General features: G+C 41.2%; 1 pseudogene; it reads right to left on the reverse strand.

Moving 5' to 3' along the window:
* Positions 1-4,935: 4,935 nt before the first annotated feature.
* Positions 4,936-6,785, reverse strand: LOC137037267 (uncharacterized; annotated as a pseudogene).
* Between the last annotated feature and the right edge of the window lie 14,551 nt (positions 6,786-21,336).

The raw sequence follows: 21,336 nt of genomic DNA on the forward strand, positions 1-21,336 counted from the left end.
CATTTTCTCAAATTTAAAATCCACAGCCTCTCTAAAATACAGTTCACGGTTAAGATTACTTTCAACAGAGTCTTTAAAATCCTTCTCCAGTTTTAAAACAATGTATTTAAGAGCAGCCACCTCAGCACGAAGCTGTACACATTCACAATGATGTAAAACCCGTTCATCGTTAAAACCAGCAGATGTATTAAAAGCAGCAGCATTAATTGGATTTGTCGTCATCTTAAAACACTCTTCTCAACACAGCTTTTAAAATCTTAAACGTTCCCAGTACGGGCCACCATATGTAACGATCGGCCCTATCGGTCGATTTTACATTGATTGAAATTGGGGTCAGATTGTACTGTGTGAGCAGTTATGAGTGTTTAAAAAGATGATACAGACAACAGAAATGAATAAATAAGGTGTATTTACAATAATCACAAGGAACTTAAAACAACACAATAAAACTAGAAAAACTTAGGCCGTTTAAAAGCAGGGAGTCCATTTGCACCATACCCTAAAACAGTCCTTAAGAGTCCTAGTAACGTGCTGAAAGTCCCAATGTGAAAGTGTCCACCGGTGTATATACAAAGTCCACGGAAGTGTTAATCCAAGTGAAGGTGATGTGATTTGCTGGAAAGGCAAGTCCATAAAATGCAACTCCACAGTCCAGCTGATTTGTGATCACGTTTATAATGGGCGGGCTGATTGTTTGCCATGCTGCCTCCTTTATGCTGGCTTACTTCCTGGTTCCTGGCAGGCAGACCCATACATATTTAAAGACATACACACATTAAAATAAGTAAGGAATAAAATAGACTAAAACACATGTAAACCAATTAAAACTCTATTATACATAAAATCATTGTAATAAATAGAGTGGTAAAACATTTTATGTGACAGTGTTACAGCTTTATAATATTAAGATAGAACCACTGAACTCACATGAACTGTTTCAAATATGTTTTTAGTACCTTTATGGATCTTGAGAGTTTCAATGGCTTTGCTCTCAATATAGGCCTCACTGAGCCAACAGATTTTATATAAAATATCTTAACCCTCTGGAGTCTGAGGCTGATTTGAGGCTTGGAGAAGTTTTGACATGCCCTGACATTTGTGCTTTTTTCAGTTGTTCATAAACATATTAATGGAAAAAGTGTCATTACACTGTATTCAGCACAAACAAGGCTACAATAATATGCGAGGAACATGTATGTACATGTTTGTGTTTTTGAAGGAATAACATTTATGCGTGGTTATTGAAAAAACAAAAAACTTAAGTCACTGAAATAAGGCCAAAAAATGTATAGTAAATCTGTGTTTACAATTCTTTAGGGTATTGGAGGTTGTAGACTAGAGTTTTTGCTTCAAAATTATGTAAAAAATTATGCTGCCTACTCCTTCATATAAAACAATATATTGATTTAGTTTTTGTAAGACACTTTTTGCCAAGAAACACAGTATGCGAGGAGGCGTGAATCACCACTGAAAATGGGCCATGACTTGCATATTAATGAGGCATTTCAGTCAGGTAGGCTGTGAAAAAAACCTTCTGTGGTGTCTCAAGCTCATCATGATATATGAAACATACAGAAAAATATTATTACAATATAAAGTAATGGTTTTATATTATACTTTAAAATATAATGTATTTCTGTGATGCAAAGAGTCTGAATATAGGCTTTTAGTTTAAAAACATGCACATTTGGAGAAATATTGGATTCTCATATGTTTATGTCAATTTTCTATACAGAGGAGTTATTTTTATTTAATATTCACTGTCATTACTATGAGCGCTGGTGTTTTCAATTCATCCTTGAAGTCGGAGGGCGCTCTCTGTGCATTTTTAGTCCACAAATTCATCTAAAAGAAGAAGAGGCTATTGCATGAATGGAGTTCCCAATTCATACTGCAGCCGGAGGGCGCTAAAGAAACAAAAACTCATCTAAACTTCATCTATAGAAGAAAAGAAAACAGGAACTAACTGCATGTCTTCTAGAGCCCGCTAACCATGACTTTTACATCCAGATAAACACTTTTCAATACAATAAATACATGATTAAGATGATGAATGCATGCATTGCCTCTGAATTTGCATCTGAATAGCGCTGGCTCCGTGGGCGTGGCCGCATTAGCGGATAATGAGCTGAATCACGGACTTCTGACATGGCTCTCTTTTCATACAGATTACATAAACACAGAAGGTTTGTTTTCGATTTGACTTACATGATTTAAAACCTGACATCTTAAAGTTTTTTTAGACATAAGTGTAATTTTTCTGTGATTAGTATTCACTAAGTTACAATTAATTTTCTGAGAACTATCAGATTGGATTTTGTCTAGAGGGAGAGGAGAAATCACGCATCATGTTAGTTTTCTTTATTTTACAAAAAGCACAACATTTTGTTTGTACTCTGAGTGTATACAAATAAAAGAAGATATTCTATAGTTTCAATTGATATATTACTTATGTCTCTATGACAAAAAATGACGGAGTATTTTAAGTCTGTTTTGCTGCAATGTAAAAAAAAACCCTGCAAAACGCGCTGGCGCGTTTTCAGACCTCAGAGTGTTAATTTGTGTTCCGAAGATTAACGAAGGTCTTACGGGTGTAGAATGACATGAGGGTGAGTAATAAATGACATTATTTTCATTTTTGGGTGAACTAACCCTTTAAGCTTATAAGAAATTTAAATCAAGGTAACGTCTCAGGTTACGTACTGTATGTAACCATGGTTCCCTGAGAACAGGGAACGAGACTCTGCGTTTGCAAACGCTATAGGGAACGTCACGTGACTCGGTGTCTGAAAGCCAACTATCCAATAACTCCAATGCCTATTGGCCAGCGACAGCCTATGACGTCATACGGTGCGACCCGAAAGTATAAAAGGCACGCCTGGGGAATCAGTCATCATCCATCGTCTTGAGGGACTGTTCAGTAGGCAGCCCGAAGCATGGCAAAGAAATGCAGAGTCTCGTTCCCTGTTCTCAGGGAAGCATGGTTACATACGTAACTTGAGACGTTCCCTTTCGAAAGGGTACTTCTACTCTGCATTTGCAAACGCTATGGGGAACGATATACCCACACAGCCACGCTTGATGAGAGTGCATGCCAAGAAATATGGCTGAGACAAAGGCTCAAGAGCAGTTAGAAACTGCTTGGCAACTCCTCCTCCCCCAGGCTGTCAGTGACCGCATTCCCTTTGGCCAACAGCCCAAGCTGAACTTCAAGAAGGCTTTCCTCAGAGGGCCTACAGAAGCTGCTAAGGTGTCTGGAACAAACTTTTCAGAAGAGAAAGTGGTCCCTTTAAGGGAACGTGGCCAAGGAACCAAAGGGAACCTCGGCCAGTCACTAGAGGGGAACAAGTCACCCCCAATGCCACCAGGGAGACTGACCTGGTCTGTCACAAGACAAACTTAGTCTTGGCCAGTCCTGTCTGAATACAGAGCCTCTAAAACGCATTCTTCATAGAAGATAGTGACTGCACAGAGGCAGAAACAAACTCAAAACCACGCGTAGAGACGGGCATCCTGGAGAGCAGAACTCAGCTGAGTGCTATAAACCCTCATATTGAGGTGTTAGATTTTGCTATACTTGGCCGTGCAGTCGTTTGGGTGGCTCGCCAATGTATTAGATTTCTCTAATACATAAAATAAGTAAGCTTGACCAGAGTTCTTGTGGGGAGAAGAATTTATTGAAGGTAGTAGTGTAGCACAGTTCTTCAGCAGCGATGTTAGCGTGTCAGCCTTCAAAACATCTTAACCCAAAGTTCTGTCTGTGGGACAGAGCTTTATACATGAAGACAAAAGGGTTACAAACAATAGAACACTGTTAGGACCTCCCACAGGAGATCGATCTACCCTGTGATCTGCTCTGAGCAATGCTGTTTCTTTGCCATTCACACCCATCAGTTTCTGTGGGCCATACGTCTGTATGGGCCATTTGGTTCACACCTTTACAAACACAGAGTTGATTGCACCTGAGGCACAGTCACAATGTAAATGCATCTAACTAAAGATAATGAAAATACACATAATCTTTCAATCCCTCCTCTGATCATATTTTATCATAAAAACAAACTTCCATAAATCATGTATACAGCATGCTGCATACAGGTTTCATTACTTAATGTAATGACGAAGTTTATGATGAAGACTGCATCCTCCTGAATGCTTGAGTCCTTTCTTATTTTGACATTGTGGTCTTGAGGAAGTGGCGGATAGTGTTGTTTTCTGTGGACGTTCAGGCACGTTCAGATAGGTAGCCAGTGCAGTGCGGTCTAGGCGTTGGACGTCTTTGGTCATCATCTGGAGTGCTGAAACACCTGCAATCACACAAAAGAGAAAAGGGAAACGTATCTTGCCAAGGAAAATATTTTAATCAAATAACACTTAACTGCTCCTAAAACTGTCCCTATTTAATATTGGCAGGACACTACTGTGTTTATCAGTGGATGTATGTTTATGTCTTCGTCCTCAGGCGACAAGCTAGAGCCTAAAAACCCTAGTCCCGCCATTTCTGGACTCTGATAAACACTACTGCCATCTATCCCTCATCTCTAGGTAGATGTTTCAAATCCCACTGGCTCACGTCGATCCACTTTTCTTTTCTTTGCACCTTAACTGCTCCATCAGCTACCAAGAGATCCTGATGTGGGCTTTTCCACCTGGAGTTTTTTGAATTGTTAATCTACAATGGCCCCCCTTTGGAGGTGTCAAAACTTTATCCTTGGCATTGTGTACTGCCAGGCTGAGTCTTTCATCAGGTTGGACAAGGCTGTCACATGTTAGATTTTCATTGGGCATGGGCCGGCCTGTGACATGTTCAAAGAAGCTTATTCCTGTTTTCCTCTGCTCATCCTGACTGCATTGGTTGTCTTCATGCAGTTCAACTCCACTTTCCATCAATGATGTTTTTTTTTCTTCTTTGTGCACTTCATTCTGCATCTGTTTACTGTCTGGTTGTCTGTCTTGCTCAAGTTGTCTTAATGCCGCTGTATGTGCACCTCTCTCCTTTACGGCTTGTTTAGCAGCACCGTCTACTAGGACATCATCTTTGGCTTCAGTTGTTGAAACTTCTGTGTATGCTTTCACCTTATTTGCATACACATGGAGTACATCAGTTGTTGGATGAGATGTCACTAGTTGGTGCTGCAGAGAGAGGTTCTTCAGTTTTCCTGCGGCTCAAAAGCTTTCAGCAGAGTCTGCTTTTGCTTGTCTGTCAGCTGCTGAAACCTCTTCAACAAGTTGTCCTCATCATCACTTTGATGTGTTAAAATCAACTTGCAATCACAAACCGAGTGTCCTTCTTCGTTGCAGCACCTGCATCTTCCTTGACTTTTTGCTTTTGGGTATCTCACATATTCATGTTCTTCATACCCCGTTGTCCTGTTGTTGAATGACAAGGTTTTGGTTTGCAAAGCTCTGAGATTGACTTCCTGTGTTCTTTCAGTCTTTGCTGACCATTCAACAATCTGCATGAATGCTGTTCCAATGCTGTCCCAGTCATCATAACTGATTTTAAGGGCTTTAGAAATCTTAGGTTTCAGTCCATTTACAAATGCGGTTTTAAGAGGCATGCCAGTATCTTTACTGAGATCATCATTGTTGTTCACACCAGCATATTCCAACCAAATTTGTATGAAGCGTTCTTCATACTCAGCAACACTTTCTCTTGTCTTCTGCATGCATGAGGTAATTTTAGCCCAATTAACCTCTGCAGGTTTCAGTTCAAACAAGAATGTTTGTACAGCCTCCCATCCAGCCTCAATGTTCGCTTGAGACTCACCAGTCCTTCTTTCAACACTTTCTGTTAATCTCTTTTGGTCATTGTCCCTTAAGTTCACATTAACAATCATCACTCCGTCTAGTGGGTGCAAATTGTAGATTTTCTGCAAACGCTGAAGAAATTGCCAAGCTTTCCGTGGTTGTTTCTACACATCTGGCAAATCTTTTGACCATTTGTCAACTTGCTCTGGAGTAGCTGGCTGGTATGTTCTGTGTGGAACATATTTCTTTACCACTTTTGTGACAGTTCGAGTTCGTCGTTCACCATTTTCCTCATACTCCTCCTCATTGTCAATTTCAACTTCAGTCCTTCTGTTTTTGACAATTACAGGAGCAAGCCTAACCTTCAAGTTGTCCTTTATGATATCATCATGTGTGTTGACATCGCTGTCAGAGTTCACTGTGGAACTGCGGTCACTTTCTCCAAGCAGATAAAGGTCTTGTTGATCCTCATTCTTCTGGAGATCACTGTATGGATAGAGAAACTCTTGTTCTGCTTTGCTGCTAGATCTTATGGAATGACTCTTTTTTCCAGAACAGTCTTTTGATTCCAATTGTTTGGAAAGCAAATTTAACAACTTGGTCTTCTCATTTAGTAGTCTTTCTTTGTCTTTCTTTTCATTCTGCAATTGTTCAGCCAATGCTCGAACCTTTGCTTTCTCTGCTTTGTTCTCATGTAGTAATTTGTCAGTCTCACACTTCTGTAGATGCTGTTGAATTTGTTTAACCAAAATTACAGACAAGCCATCTCTGTTTGTGTTTGCTCTTGAGCGCTGCATCTTTCCATAAGGCCTTTTAATGTCCGGCAAGGCCCATTGTCCATTCTCTGAGTGCCTAATGTTGTACTTCTGGCAGATGTCACCCTGGCACTTCCTTAGTCCCAGCCTTTTGTCCAAATATTCATTCAGATTTTCCATCATTTGATCAATAGTAACATTTGGAGGTTCTGTTCCATGTCTTTCTGTTGTTGGCCTCAATGCAGGGCCGTTACCATTGTTTCGTGCAGACTCAGCCATGGCAAGTACAGGAGATGTACCCTCAGAGGTGTGAAACAGAACAAAAGGTGTTAGAGCCGTCAATGTGCTTATTCAGATTTAAATTCTCAGAAATCTTTTAGACTGACCATTTCAGATACATAGACAAATCAAACATGTTTCCAAAATACAACATTGTGCATTATGGACTCTACTTGTACTCCTAACAAGTTTTCAATATTACTGTTAAGACAAAACATTCATTTTCAGGCTAATTTCCTTGTTTCATTTCTGAAAACTTCTGACTGAAAAGACTTGTTCTATTCTTTTTGAGTCCTAGCTCACAAGGCTGAGTTTGTCTCTTAGACAATTTACTTTAGATCTTTCCGTATCTTTCATCGGAAGGGTAACCAACTTATAGTTCCATGGCTTTATGCCATCAACTTCTAACCCAGTTAGAACATTTATTTCAAAACTAAAATAATGGCTACTGAATTAGCACCCAGTCAAGAAATTATAATTCTTGCAGCAACATCAGTCCCAAGACATTCTATGGTTTCTGCAGTCTCTGGATGAATGGACTAAACTGTTTCTTTAACAATTTCTACAGACACAAAGAGAAAGGACCAAGCCTTTGCTTCTACAATCTCTTAATGAACGGACCAAATTGTTTCTTAAACAATTCCTACACACTCCAGAGAAAGGACCAAACCGTGTACTATATATCTGTGGCTCCTACAGTCTCATGAGAATGGACTAAACCTCTTCCTTAAATGATTCCTACAGACTCAAGAGAACAGGGCCAAGCTATAAACCTTATATAAATAGCTTCTACAGTCTCAGGAGAATGGACTAAATCATTTAAAAGGTTCCTACAGACTCATAAGAAAGGCCCAAGCCTTGTAGTACATATCTACGGCCCCTACAGTCTCATGAGAATGGACTAAACCTTTTTCTTAAATGATTCTTACAGACTTAAGAGAACAGGGCCAAGCTATAAACCTTATTTCTATAGCTCCTACAGTCTCAGAAGAATGAACTAAACATTTAAAAGGTTCCTACAGACTCACAAGAAAGGCCCAAGCCTAAAATTCTCAACAGTGCTACACTGTATGTGACTACACTACAAATTTTACTGGTCTACTTATTATTCCTTTTTTCTTTTATTTTCTTTAAGTTCTTTTAAGAGAGCTGATAAGTTTCACTCACCAAATTAGGATATTTGAGACAGAATCCAGTTGATTCAAATAAATTGTATCCACAGATGCAGTCTGTTGATCTTCAACATAAAAACTGTAGAATCTCCAAGACTTTTGTGTTCACTTCTTGTTGCAGTTGGTGAGTTCTCTTCTTGTCAGTCTCTCCTGGCTGGCTCGCCAAATTGTTAGATTTTGCTATATTTGGCCGTGCAGTCGTTTGGGTGGCTTGCCAATGTATTAGATTTCTCTAATACATAAAATAAGTAAGCTTGACCAGAGTTCTTGTGAGGAGAAGAATTTATTGAAGGTAGTAGTGTAGCACAGTTCTTCAGCAGCGATGTTAGCGTGTCAGCCTTCAAAACATCTTAACCCAAAGTTCTGTCTGTGGGACAGAGCTTTATACATGAAGACAAAAGGGTTACAAACAATAGAACACTGTTAGGACCTACCACAGGAGATCGATCTACCCTGTGATCTGCTCTGAGCAATGCTGTTTCTTTGCCATTCACACCCATCAGTTTCTGTGGGCCATACGTCTGTATGGGCCATTTGGTTCACACCTTTACAAACACAGAGTTGATTGCACCTGAGGCACAGTCACAATGTAAATGCATCTAACTAAAGATAATGAAAATACACATAATCTTTCAGAGGGGAGTATAATCCGCTCATCCTAGGATCTACTCAGCACTTAATGCACTGAGAAGGCTGTGCGCTAAACACCTGTTCCTACAGGAGAGCACAAACCAGCCTAGGGCTGAATCTTAGGAGGAGGTCTAAGCACTATTACATACATAACCCAAACAAGGGGAGTACAAAGCTCACCTAACAGGTAGACCATGCAATGGGCACATACTCATGAAGGCCAAAGAGGGGCCTACAGCATGACAGTAGATTTATGTGAAACAGAACTATATTCAGAAAGTGGCCTGGAGGGGCCTCCCTAAACACCTGTCTTGCTGGGGCAGACAGACAACTTCAATGGCAGCATAAGAGGCTGCAAAGTACCCGCATGACAATCCACCTAACACAATCCAATGAGCAGTGTTCTCAGTAAAAGCACCTTTTACTCTTTAAATCAAGAGGAGTACAGCGTACGCTAACATGTATTGAGGAAGGCCTGGAGGGGCTTGTAACCTCAACAGACACATGGCATCAGCTCGTGGCAGTGTTTAGGCCCCAAGGACAATAAACAACCAGACAAAAAGGAGGTTGGATTTATCACTTGGGCCTCTGGCCAATGAAAGTGTATACAGATAATTCTCAAAGAGAAATACACCCAAACATACTCCAGTGTGTTCAAAAAGGTGGCCCGTAGGGCCTAGCAACCTCTAAGACACACGGCGTAAGTCTTGTGGCTGTTACTAGGAGCACAAAAGATCCACCTTAGGCGCTAGGTGGCTCTTAGTTCAACTAGAGTAGAGTCAGACTTAGGGAGGCAGATGTAAGTTAAACCAAACTACCATAATCAACCCGAGGGGCTAGCCACTCGGAATACTCAGTAAAAAAGCACCTTGTTACTCTCATAGCGAGAGGAGTACATGACTGAACTCCACATATTACACCGGAGGCCGAAGTAGGCCTGCCTTAGTAAACACGTGGCATCAGCAAGTGGCTACCATAACCATACCACCCAAAGGCCATGTATTAGAAGGTTCCAAGACGGTTAATACATGAAAACATGTATTAACATTGTGATTAACCCTCTGGAGTCTGAAGCTGATTTGGGGCCTGGAGAAGTTTTGACATGCCCTGACATCTGTGCTTTTTTCAGTTGTTCATAAACATATTAATGGAAAATGTGTCTTAACACTGTATTCAGCACAAACTAGGCTACAATAATATGTGAGGAACATTTATGTACATGTTTGTGTTTTTGAAGGAATAACATTTATGCGTGTTTATTGAAAAAACAAAAAACTTAAGTCACTGAAATAAGGCCAAAAAAAGTATAGTAAATCTGTGTTTACAATACTTTAGGGTATTGGAGGTTGTAGACTAGAGTTTTTGCTTCAGAATTATGTAAAAATTATGCTGCCTACTCCTTCATATAAAACAATATATTGATTTAGTTTTTGTAAGACACTTTTTGCCAAGAAACACAGTTTGCGTGGAGGCGTGAATCACCACTGAATAATGGGCCATTCTCACCTGAGAAGACAAAAGAATTGCATAGTAATGAGCTGAAATGACTTGCATATTAATGAGGCATTTCAGACACAGAGGTGTCAAGTAACGAAGTACAAATACTTCGTTACCTTACTTAAGTAGAAATTTCGGGTATCTATACTTTACTGGAGTAATTATTTTTCAGACGACTTTTTACTTCTACTCCTTACATTTTCACACAATTATCTGTACTTTCTACTCCTTACATTTTAAAAATAGCCTCGTTACTCCTATTTCATTTCGGCTTCTTTTCATTCCGGCTTGAAAAAAAATAAAAAAAATAAATAAATCGCGCCATCTGGATAGAGTTAATTTGATTGTGGTTGGATGAGACATATGTCTATGGGATGAGAATAAACATATACAATTCTGACACCCTATTGGGTTGTAAGCGATCCAGCGCACCTGCACGTCACAAATAACGTCAAATCACAAATCACATCACACTCCAGCAAGGACGACAGTGCTGGGGGTCGTTACTCGAAAAAGATTATTTCTTAAAAGTTATTATTTCTCTACTATTGGCTCATTTAGGCTATCAAACGGGTGCTTTCTCTTCGTCCTCTGCAAATTAAGCTAGGTAGTTCGATAGTGAGACGTTTGAATAAATTAGTGTATGCTATACACCGGTTTTTAAACATTTTTAGCGCTATCCTTTTTATTTATGTGACCCATAGTCATATACAACCATGTAGCTAAACAAGCCAAAACGAATTAACCCTCTACCGCATAGTGTTGCCATATGGCAACATACTCTTTATGTTCATTTCCTTGCCACCGTCTCTTTAAGAGAACATTCTAGTTTTTTTTTATTGGTAAGAGAAGACCTTAATTTAGCCAATGATGTGCTTTGGTTAAGTCACATGACATGCATTTTTTTTCTGTGACGCGATATCTGACAGACTGCCATCTCTTGTCGGTAGTTGCTGAAAGCAAACTAAAACGTCAGTAACAAACAAGGACCTGCCCATGTCACATTCACAAAAAAAATGTTAACATCATCTCAGGTAAGGTATGATGACATATTCACCACTCAAAAATGTTTTTATGAAATTAGTTTTTGGTAAATCGAGAAAATGTCTGTGTTGCCATATGGCAACACTGCGCAATAATGGAATGACATTATTATAATAGTTTAGATAGCCAGCAAAAGTTAGCTGCAGTCTGTTAAGCTATAACAATAAAAACATTAATGCTAGTGATATAATGTTGATTAGTCGTATGTTAAGGACTGCCGTGGCATTTGTATTATGGATTAAATCAACATCAGAGATCTGCCATCACAGCCATGTATACTGGCCCAGACCAACCACTGTCCTACCATTGTGTCTCAAAAAGGCAGGTGCAAGTGGCTGTATGTGTATTATAAGTGTGAAGAGCACCAAATGTGATGTCTACATGTGTCTCACCTTTGAAAAAAAAAATGCTTTTTGAAGTTTCATACAGAAAAAAGGTGAAATTTAAAGAATATAAAGCATTATTCAGCAAAAGAGAATGGAAAAACACAAGATATTGGAAAATAAGTATAAGGTATTGTTTATAATTACTGCTAAAACTTATAATAGCACTAATTGATTCAATACAAACAACATTTCTGAGGAAAAATATGAACTATATACACTTAAACTTATTTTAAGTTTTTCCACTATTGTACGTTGTTGCCATATGGCAACATATCATAAAGTACCTTAAAATAATATTTTTTTTCCAAAAATTTTTTTACAGCACTTTAAGTTAAGCCATTCTAAGAAAAGAAAAAGAGTCAAATATTTTTTTTTATAGATTTATCATAATGTGTGCGGTAGAGGGTTAATTTAAAATGAAATTGAAGGTAAACCTGCGTTGCTCTCATGGTGTTATACATCTCTCTTTCAGTGAAGTGGAGCAGTGCTCTTGCTGAATGGCACAGATTGCACTACGGACTATTGTTCCTTTTATATGTTTTTTTTTTTTTTAAACTGTATTTTATTTTTTATAACGAACAAGCTGCGATGTCATGTTTCCAGTGCTTTGTTGTGTGTGCGTGAGGCGCGGGCGCGATCAAACAGCTGTCTTTGCAGGGGACTTGCCTCATCGTCATGGCAACGGTTCGTGGCCAGGTCAGATTACGTCAGGCCCTGCGTTCCATTCGGAGGGGCTCATCCCTATGCCCTAATCCCTTCAAAGTGTTTACCCTCCAGAGTGAGAGCTTCGAAGGGATGAAGGGTGTTGGTCAAAAATACTCCTTTTTTGGAACGCACTTCTGCGTCATCTTAACGAGACAATCAAGGAGGATAGATTGCGCAAGCTGCGCCCTTTGTTTAACGTTAGTTTATTTATTTATTTTTGGTTTATAATACCAAATAATACCATAATGTATAATGTGTCTAGTCTATGTATTTGAAACATTTGAATGGACTGATAAAAGGGAGCTGTAAAGTATTTTTGTTTAAGTACAATGTCGTTTTGACCATAATAATGTACTAAATTTAACTCGTATAAATATTACAGTAGTATAAAATACTATACATACATTTATAGGTAAAATCGAACTCCAAGCCTCCTGTACCCATTCTGTGATGACAAACAACTTCCCTGTGCAATGGATCATGGGGGTCCGAAGTGTCCATCAGTTGTACCCTTCGAAATCCTTCATTCCGAAGGGCCCTTTAAAGTGGCCAGTTTTGAACACTTCGGTTTGGAACGACCCTTCAATATGGCGGCCATGATTGTTTTCACTCCGAAGTGCCCTTCGGAGGGCGATATATCCCATTTGGAACGCACCGAGAGTTTGTTGCCATTTGTTGGATGCTCAGACGACCAAACAAACGCCGATTAAACATGTTCAGTCTGGTAAAAACAGACTCCAGCCAACGCCAACACCTATCAGACAAACTCCAACAGACGAGTTTGTTGGCGTTTGTCGGTGCGGTGTGAACTGAAAGAGCTGAAAACTTTGGCGGGTTGGCGGGTGTTAATGTCAAGCCCTGATTGTTACCAAGCCTGCCCTGGGTACACCAAAACTACCCACATTTTTCTTGTCCGCTGCCTTCACAGATTCCTGTAGTTAAGCTTGGATGTACATTTACATCCCAATAAAGGTTACTGATGACATTTTGAGGAGGTGGAGTGCATGATAGACCCCTGTGACATGGCCTAAGCTTTTGTCCTTAATAGCATTTTTTTTCCTTACATTACTTTTACTTTTATACTTTAAGTAGTTTTGAAACCAGTACTTTTACACTTTTACTTGAGTAAAAAGCTTGAGTTGATACTTCGACTTCTACAGAAGTATTTTTAAACCCTAGTATCTATACTTCTACTTGAGTATTGAATGTGAATACTTTTGACACCAGTGTTCAGACAGGTAGGCTGTGAAAAAAACCTTCTGTGATGTCTCAAGCTCATCATGCTATACGAAACATACAGAAAAATATTATTACAATATAAAGTAATGGTTTTATATTATACTTTAAAATAGAATGTATTTCTGTGATGCAAAGAGTCTGAATATAGGCTTTTAGTTTAAAAGCATGCACATTTGGAGAAATATTGGATTCTCATATGCTTATGTCAATTTTCTATACAGTGGATAAAAATGAATGTATAAAAAGAGTGCGCAACTCAGCCCCTGATCCAGGTCCTTCAGCAGATCAGCCTGGTAGGCTTGCAACACCGCCATAGTGTGTAAAGCTGCGCCAGCCTGACCTGCATATGCTCTGCCGTTCAGAAGAGATGTCACTTTAAGGAGTCTGGACGGCAGAACCGGAGCTTTCAGTGTCGGTGCACTCCCCGTGACGAGATAGTTGGCAAACGTCTCATCAATGGGTGGCAGCGACACATACCCATGCTGGCCCAATCCCTCCACATCAGCGAAATTCCCCTGCTGATGTGGATAAATTCTGGCAGAGTATGGGTTTTTCCATGCCTTCTTGATCTTTACATGTAGATCTGGAAGGAATGGAAGGCTCACTGGAGTTACAGGGTTGTGGTCAGAAAGAAACCATTTGTCTAACCTGCCGCGACTCCTTCTTTCTCCACTGCCATCTCCTGCTCATGCGGGCTAGCAGCCAGAAGAACACCCGCTCAAACGTTTTAGAGTGTCATACTCCATGAGGGATTTAACATCCTTCAGCATACCACCTCTTTTCCACTTAGACTGCAGTTATACCTTTTCTATCATGGAAAAAAGTTTGTCAACGAACATTTTTATCATAGTTTTTGTTAACGAAATTAACACTGCCTCACATGACCTGACTCCATATGGAATTACCTGCTTTGAACCACAGACACAAAATTACTACAGCATAAAAAATAAAAATAAAAAATTAAAATTAAAATATGGATGATAATAAACAAAACGAAAACAAAGTTTTCCAACGTTGCACATGAAACCACAAACCTAATTAAGCTGAAGAGCTTGAATAAAGCAGAATACACAAATTGTTAGTAAAAACAATGTAATGCCTTACACCTGTACTTCTTTCTGAACCAACTGTTTATAGACAGCTGAGGTAAATGAGTTTGCAAACCTTGTGTTTCATTCTTGAGATCTCTGTTAGCTACTTGTGGACAGATATTGGCATGAAAATGAGTCATGATTTGATCTGCTTCCCATCCTCCTCTGGAGTTTTCACTCAAGCATTCCCTTTGTGTATGTAGCCGCATCCCTTTATTATTATATCAAAAGCCTGATTAATTGAAGGCCCTTTGGAAACTCAAACACAATTGACTGTCATTTATTTTATTAAAAACAAGCATCAGCCTCTGATTGTTGCCCAAATCCTACGCAAGCCCTTTAGCTGCCTGTCAGGTCAAACTTATTCAAGTTGGGGGGTAATTCATCATAATGACACCGTGATTGTGATTTGGGATTCAACCTATTCACTGGTGGTAATGGAAAGCTGAAGTACAGCTGAGGCATTAAAGGCAATGTAGTATTCTGAAACTTTACTATTACATGCAACCCCTTTCTGAAACCTCTATAGACTTTTAATGTTGTTATATCGATGGCAGGATTAGACACACATGAATGATTGACTTCAGAGAAGCATTTCTATAAAATTGTTGCTGTTCTTTATGTGCAGTTATTAAAAGTACAAAGACGGAATCTTCTGTTTCGCTTATGAAACATTTGTTATGCTTAAGCTGGCCTCACACCAAGTAAGTAGTGCAATATCTTTCATTAGCCAGAGGCTTCAGTCAATATCATTGACTTCCTGCACCTTTAAAGACGACTTAACTCTCTTAACACATCGTAGTATAATGGTTTTAATTAGTGCTACTTTCAGACAACATCCTAACAATATATAAAATACAAATAGGGAAAATGAAAAAAATGTATACATTCAGACACTGCAGAAAGAGGAAAACCTGTAATGTGTTTTGTTTGGGTGGTGGAGCTCAGCATTATTAATTATTCATACATTGATAGATAGGGATACTTTATGAATCCCCTAAGGCAAACTCATGTATACTCTCAGCTGCAGGGAAAAAAAGAGGTATTTTCATTGCAGAAATTTTGTCATTTCACTAGCTCAACTCAAAGAAATAAAGGTTCTGTTAAGTGATGCTGTATAGAAGAACCTTTTTTAGCTCCCTAAAGAACCTTTCAGTGAAAATACAAAGACGTACTACGGAGCCCCGCACGTCACCTATAGGAGAAAAAAAACAATCTGTGCCGACGGTTTTACAATCCGTCCCCTCAGTTTATAAACCGTGCTCACGGATTCTTAAACTGTTCCCTCGGTTTAACAAATTGTGCCCACGGATTAATAAACGTAAAAAAAAATAAAAAATTCAATCCGTGCGCTCAGATTTCGCAAACCGTACCCTCGGTTTTTAAATCTGTTCCCGCAAATTCATAATCCGTGCGAACGCTTTCGCAATCCGTTCCCACGGTTTTGCAAAAACTGTACTCACGGATTCATTTTAGAAGAACATATACTTTACTACAGTTAACTGTAGTGCATATTGTAGAAAACTTAGTGCAATATTGGGTAAAGTAATTTGTTTATATTACTAGTTGTTATATTATCACAACAACTATAGAATTACCACAATAAATTAATTCAACTATATATGGTTCAAAAACACTATAATATTTACTATAAATTACTATAGTATTTTTTTCACATTGGCCAGGTACGTGTTAATGAATCTTATTGTTTTATTGTGTATTTTTCATCAAATTATATTAACTGCAGTGATTCTCTGTCAACGGGTAGCGGAATAATAAGAATGTGCGTCAAAATCATGTGTTTATTTGTTATAATCTTAGCACTTTATTATTATTGCCCAATAAACCTGGCATTGTGACTGACTTTTAATTTCTTTGCTCCTCTTTTCTTTTAAATGCATGTAGCCTAAATGTATCAATAGGCTAATAATAATAACAACAACAACTATTATTATTATTTATTGTATTTATTATTTAAATGTATTTTTTATCAATTATTTTTATTCATTCATTATTATTTTTTTTATTTATGACTATAAATGAGTGCACGTAAGACAGAATGTTTATCATAAAATAATTAATGAATGCTTTATTTTAAAAAAAAAAAACTTTTTGCAGTTTTAGAAATGTTTGTAGCTACTAGGCTATTCAGTCTTAACATGAAGACCTGTTTAGGTGATTTTATTATACTAAGCTTTTTACCCAAAATAGACTTTAAAAGATAAAAATAATGGAAATTCTCAAATGAATTCCGAATGGAAGTTCAGGAAATTCTCCATTTTGTAAAATAAAGTTTGCTTATTTAGGATAGCATGCATCCCGCACCTAAATAGGTGGCCTGGTTGAATCTGCCAGCAAAGATTGAAGGCGGGGCCACAAATCCGGCAGTTTTTACAAAACAGTGGGAACGGATTGTGAAAGCGTGCGCACAGATTATGAATTATGAAAAACCGAGGGTACGGTTTGCGAAAACTGAGCGCACGGATTATGAATTATGAAAAACCGAGGGTACGGTTTGCGAAAACTGAGCGCACGGATTGAAAATTCGTGGGTACAGTTTATTAATCCATGGGCACTATTTGTTAAACCGAGGGAACAGTTTAAGAATTCGTGGGTACAGTTTATAAACTGAGGGGACGGATTTTTATTTTTTTTTCTCCTATAGGTGACGTGCGGGGCTCCGTACTACGGCATGATGCTGCGTTCAATAGTTTTGCTAAAGCAAAAACTGCAGGCACAAGTATCATTCTACTTCTGCTGCACTAGCTTCAGACAGCTTCAGATTGTACAACATAACTGCATGTCAAATATAAACAGGTCTTATACATTTACTCAAAATCACAGACTTGAATGTATTGTAATCTACTCAATATATTTTAACTGAAATAACTAAAAAAGATATTAAGTTCAACTAAAAATATATCTTGAGTCAATATGCAAAATATGCAGAGTCAATACTCTGCTTACAAAAAATACAGCAGATGTTCAAGCAGCCTCGCAGGGACCTGATTTGATAATTGTCAATCTATCCACTCTTTACCTTGCTCTTTGCAATGCCGATGAGGATGAGGACAGGTGCCTCTTTCAGCATAACCCAGCTGGCACTTCAGTCTTAATTCATCCTGCTTCAAGTGTTACTGGCCAAGCTAGAGGTAAATCATACAATCAAACACTGCAAAATAGGATGCCATTTCTTATACAGCACCCTACACAAAGATAATTACAGTAACCTCTTTGTAATACTGTGGTGTTCCCATTGGATCAAACTGTCATGAATGGGAGGCTCAGGCAGGAGATCCAAGTGCAGCATTTATTTACAGTGAGGATGGTCGTAAAGGCAGAGTTAATCAGGGGCAAACAGGAACAGCAAAGGACAGGCAGGGACGACGTCAGGGTACAGGCGGTAGGTCAAAAGGCAGGCAGATATCGATCATAGAACAGGAAACAATAAACAATCCAGGGGTCCAAAGGCAAGCAGCAGAGAATCAACACGGGAAACAGACAAGGTCGGGAACAGAAAGGCAAACAGGGAAAAACGCTCAGAAATTGCAACATGAATGTTAAACAATACTTCGCGGTGAGGTGGTGTGAGTGGAAGTCCTTTATAGTCCTGATAATGAGCAGCAGCTGGGTGTGGTGATCAGTGTGGTGTGCTAGGGTGGATGTGGCAACAGGTGATTGGTGTGATGTGAACATGTGACTGACAGGGAGGATTGTGGGAAGTGTAGTCCGGGAACTGACAGGAGCAGACGGTGATCGTGACATAAAGGGGGGGGGGGTGCATTGGAGATCTACTGGTAGCCGGGAACGGATCTCCAATGCAGGTTCTAGGAACTTGGGCAACCACGGAGGGTCAGGAGCCTCGGGTAGCCACGGCGGGTCCGGAGCCTCTGGCAGCCACGGCGGGTCAGGAGCCTCGGGCAGCCACGGCGGATCCGGTGGCTTGGGCTGCCACGACAGGTCATATGGCTCAGGCAGCCACGGCAGGTCAGGGGTGTCAGGAAGCCACGGCGGGTCCGGGGCCTTGGGCAGCCATGGCAGGTCAGGTGGCTCAGGCAGCCACGGCAGGTCAGGTGGCTCAGGCGGCCACGGCAGGACAGAGTCCATAGGTGACCCCAGCGGGTCAGAGTCCAAAGTTGACCCCAGCGGTTCAGAGTCCATAGATGGCCATAGTAGGTCAGGGGCCCTTAACGGCCATGGTTGAGCAGGATCCCCACCCACAAGCTCCCCACCCTCAGGTACACTGCCCCCCCAAAAAAAGTTCTTGGGGATTTCAGCGAGGCCCTTCGCAGGTTCGTGGGCAAGGAGTTCGGGTGGTGCCGGCAGGGCCAGGCGTGTGGGTGAAGCCGTCAGGGCAAGACTCCTGAGTGGCGCTGGCAGCGCAAGGAGTTTGAGCGGCGCTGGCAGGGTTGGAAGCATGGATGGCGCCGGCAGGGCAAGAAGCACCGGTGGCGCCGGCAGGGCAAGAAGCACAGGTGGCGCCGGCAGCGCAAGGAGTTTGAGCGGCGCTGGCAGGGTTGGAAGCGTGGATGGCGCCGGCAGGGCAAGAAGCACTGGTGGCGCCGGCAGGGCAAGAAGCACAGGTGGCGCCGGCAGGGCAAGAAGCACAGGTGGCGCCGGCAGGGCAAGAAGCACAGGTGGCGCCGGCAGGGCAAGAAGCACAGGTGGCGCCGGCAGAGCGAGGAGTTTGGGTGTAAGAAGGGGAAGAATAGAATGAGCCTTCCTCTTCCTCCTCCTCCTCCTCCTCCGAGGATGAGGCGATGGTTCACCGGTTGGAACGTGTTCAGGAGCAGACTTACTGGCTGAAGCGGGTTCTGCAGCGGACTCAATGGCTGGAACGCCCCTCATATCCTTGAGCACTGCAGGGGCGGCCATCTTGCCCGTGGGCACTGGCAAAGCAGCCATCTTGTCCAGCGCGTCCAGGGCGCTTGAGTCCATAGCAACCGGCGAACTTGAGTGCGTTGAAATAGGCGAATTTGAGAGCGTTGAAACAGGCGAACTTGAGAGCGTAGCGGCCGCCGGGCTTAAGTGAGAAGCGACCGTCGGGCTTGAGAACAAAGCGGCCGGCTGACTTGAGTGCGAAGCGACCACCGGGCTTGGAACGAAGCGGCCAGCTGACTTGAGTGCGAAGCGGCCACCGGGCTTGAGAGCGAAGCGGCCGGCTGGCTAGAGAGCGAAGCGGCCGGCTGGCTTGAGAGCGTAGTGGCCACCGGGCTTGAGAGCGTAGTGGCCACCGGGCTTGAGAGCGAAGCGGCCACCGGGCTTGAGAGCGAAGCGGCCACCGGGCTTGAGAATGAAGCGGCTGGTGGATGCTTAGGGATGCCATCCGCTCGAGCTGAAGTCATCGGCGGATCTGCCACACTGCAACGCAGTCCTCTCCGCTCCCTGACTGATCTAGAGAGGTGACGTGACTCTGGGTGATCAGCGGAGACTTGACTTGATGTTGTTGTGGTAGTAACCGCCATTTTGTGAGTGTCTATAGGCGCAGCGGCCATTACATGACACAGCGAGGTGTCGAAATCCTCAGCAACACCCACAGTAAAGGGAGACCCGCTCAGTTGCAAAGCCAGCTCGATATATTGTTCTAAAGTCCCGTTAATCTCATGTAGTGGCATGACGGAGCTGAGCGGGTCCGATAATCCACTGCGAAAAAATATCATTAAACAGTCCTCACTGAAACAAGTTGATGGTGCCAATTCGATAAAATCCATGACATAATCCTCAATGGGTCTGTCTCCCTGACGGAGACCCATTAACTGGGCAGATGGATTCATCTTGACGGTGATAGAAACACTCACGGAAGCTGCTGGATCTGTGGCGGCGAAGTATTCTGTCATGAATGGGAGGCTCAGGCAGGAGATCCAAGTGCAGCGTTTATTTACAGTGAGGATGGTCGTAAAGGCAGAGTTAATCAGGGGCAAACAGGAACAGCAAAGGACAGGCAGGGACGACGTCAGGGTACAGGCGGTAGGTCAAAAGGCAGGCAGATATTGATCATAGAACAGGAAACAATAAACAGCTTTCCTGTAACTCAGTGGTTAGAGCATGGCACTAGCAATGCCAAGGTCATGGGTTCGATCCCAGGGATTGCACATACTCAGATACAAATGTATAGTATAATGCAATGTAAGTCGCTTTGGATAAAAGCGTCTGCCAAATGCATAAATGTAAAATGTAAATGTAAACAATCAAGGGGTCCAAAGGCAAGCAGCAGAGAATCAACACGGGAAACAGACAAGGTCGGAAACAGAAAGGCAAACAGGGAAAAACGCTCAGAAATTGCAACATGAATGTTAAACAATACTTTGCGGTGAGGTGGTGTGAGTGGAAGTCCTTTATAGTCCTGATAATGAGCAGCAGCTGGGTGTGGTGATCAGTGTGGTGTGCTAGGGTGGATGTGGCAACAGGTGATTGGTGTGATGTGAACATGTGACTGACAGGGAGGATTGTGGGAAGTGTAGTCCGGGAACTGACAGGAGCAGACGGTGATCGTGACACAAACAGGTGATTGGAGACAAAAGTGAACTAAATTAGTTTGTTCCCCTTAACAATGCAGATTTCGTTATCATAAGCACAGCTGCTATCCCAGCTAACAAAAATGAACATTCCCATTAAGTTATGAACATGTTATTTCTGGATGTTTTTTAAAAGTTAAAAACCAGTTCCAGTTTTTTTATGTATTAAAGGGTTAGTTAGATCGTTAGATACCACCCTAGATATCCCTAATAAACACTCATCAACTCACACAACAGTTGTGGTAAACGGAAGCTCAAGCATGTTCACTTGA

This window comes from Chanodichthys erythropterus, chromosome 15, assembly GCF_024489055.1.
Source record: "Chanodichthys erythropterus isolate Z2021 chromosome 15, ASM2448905v1, whole genome shotgun sequence".
NCBI lineage: Eukaryota > Metazoa > Chordata > Actinopteri > Cypriniformes > Xenocyprididae > Chanodichthys > Chanodichthys erythropterus.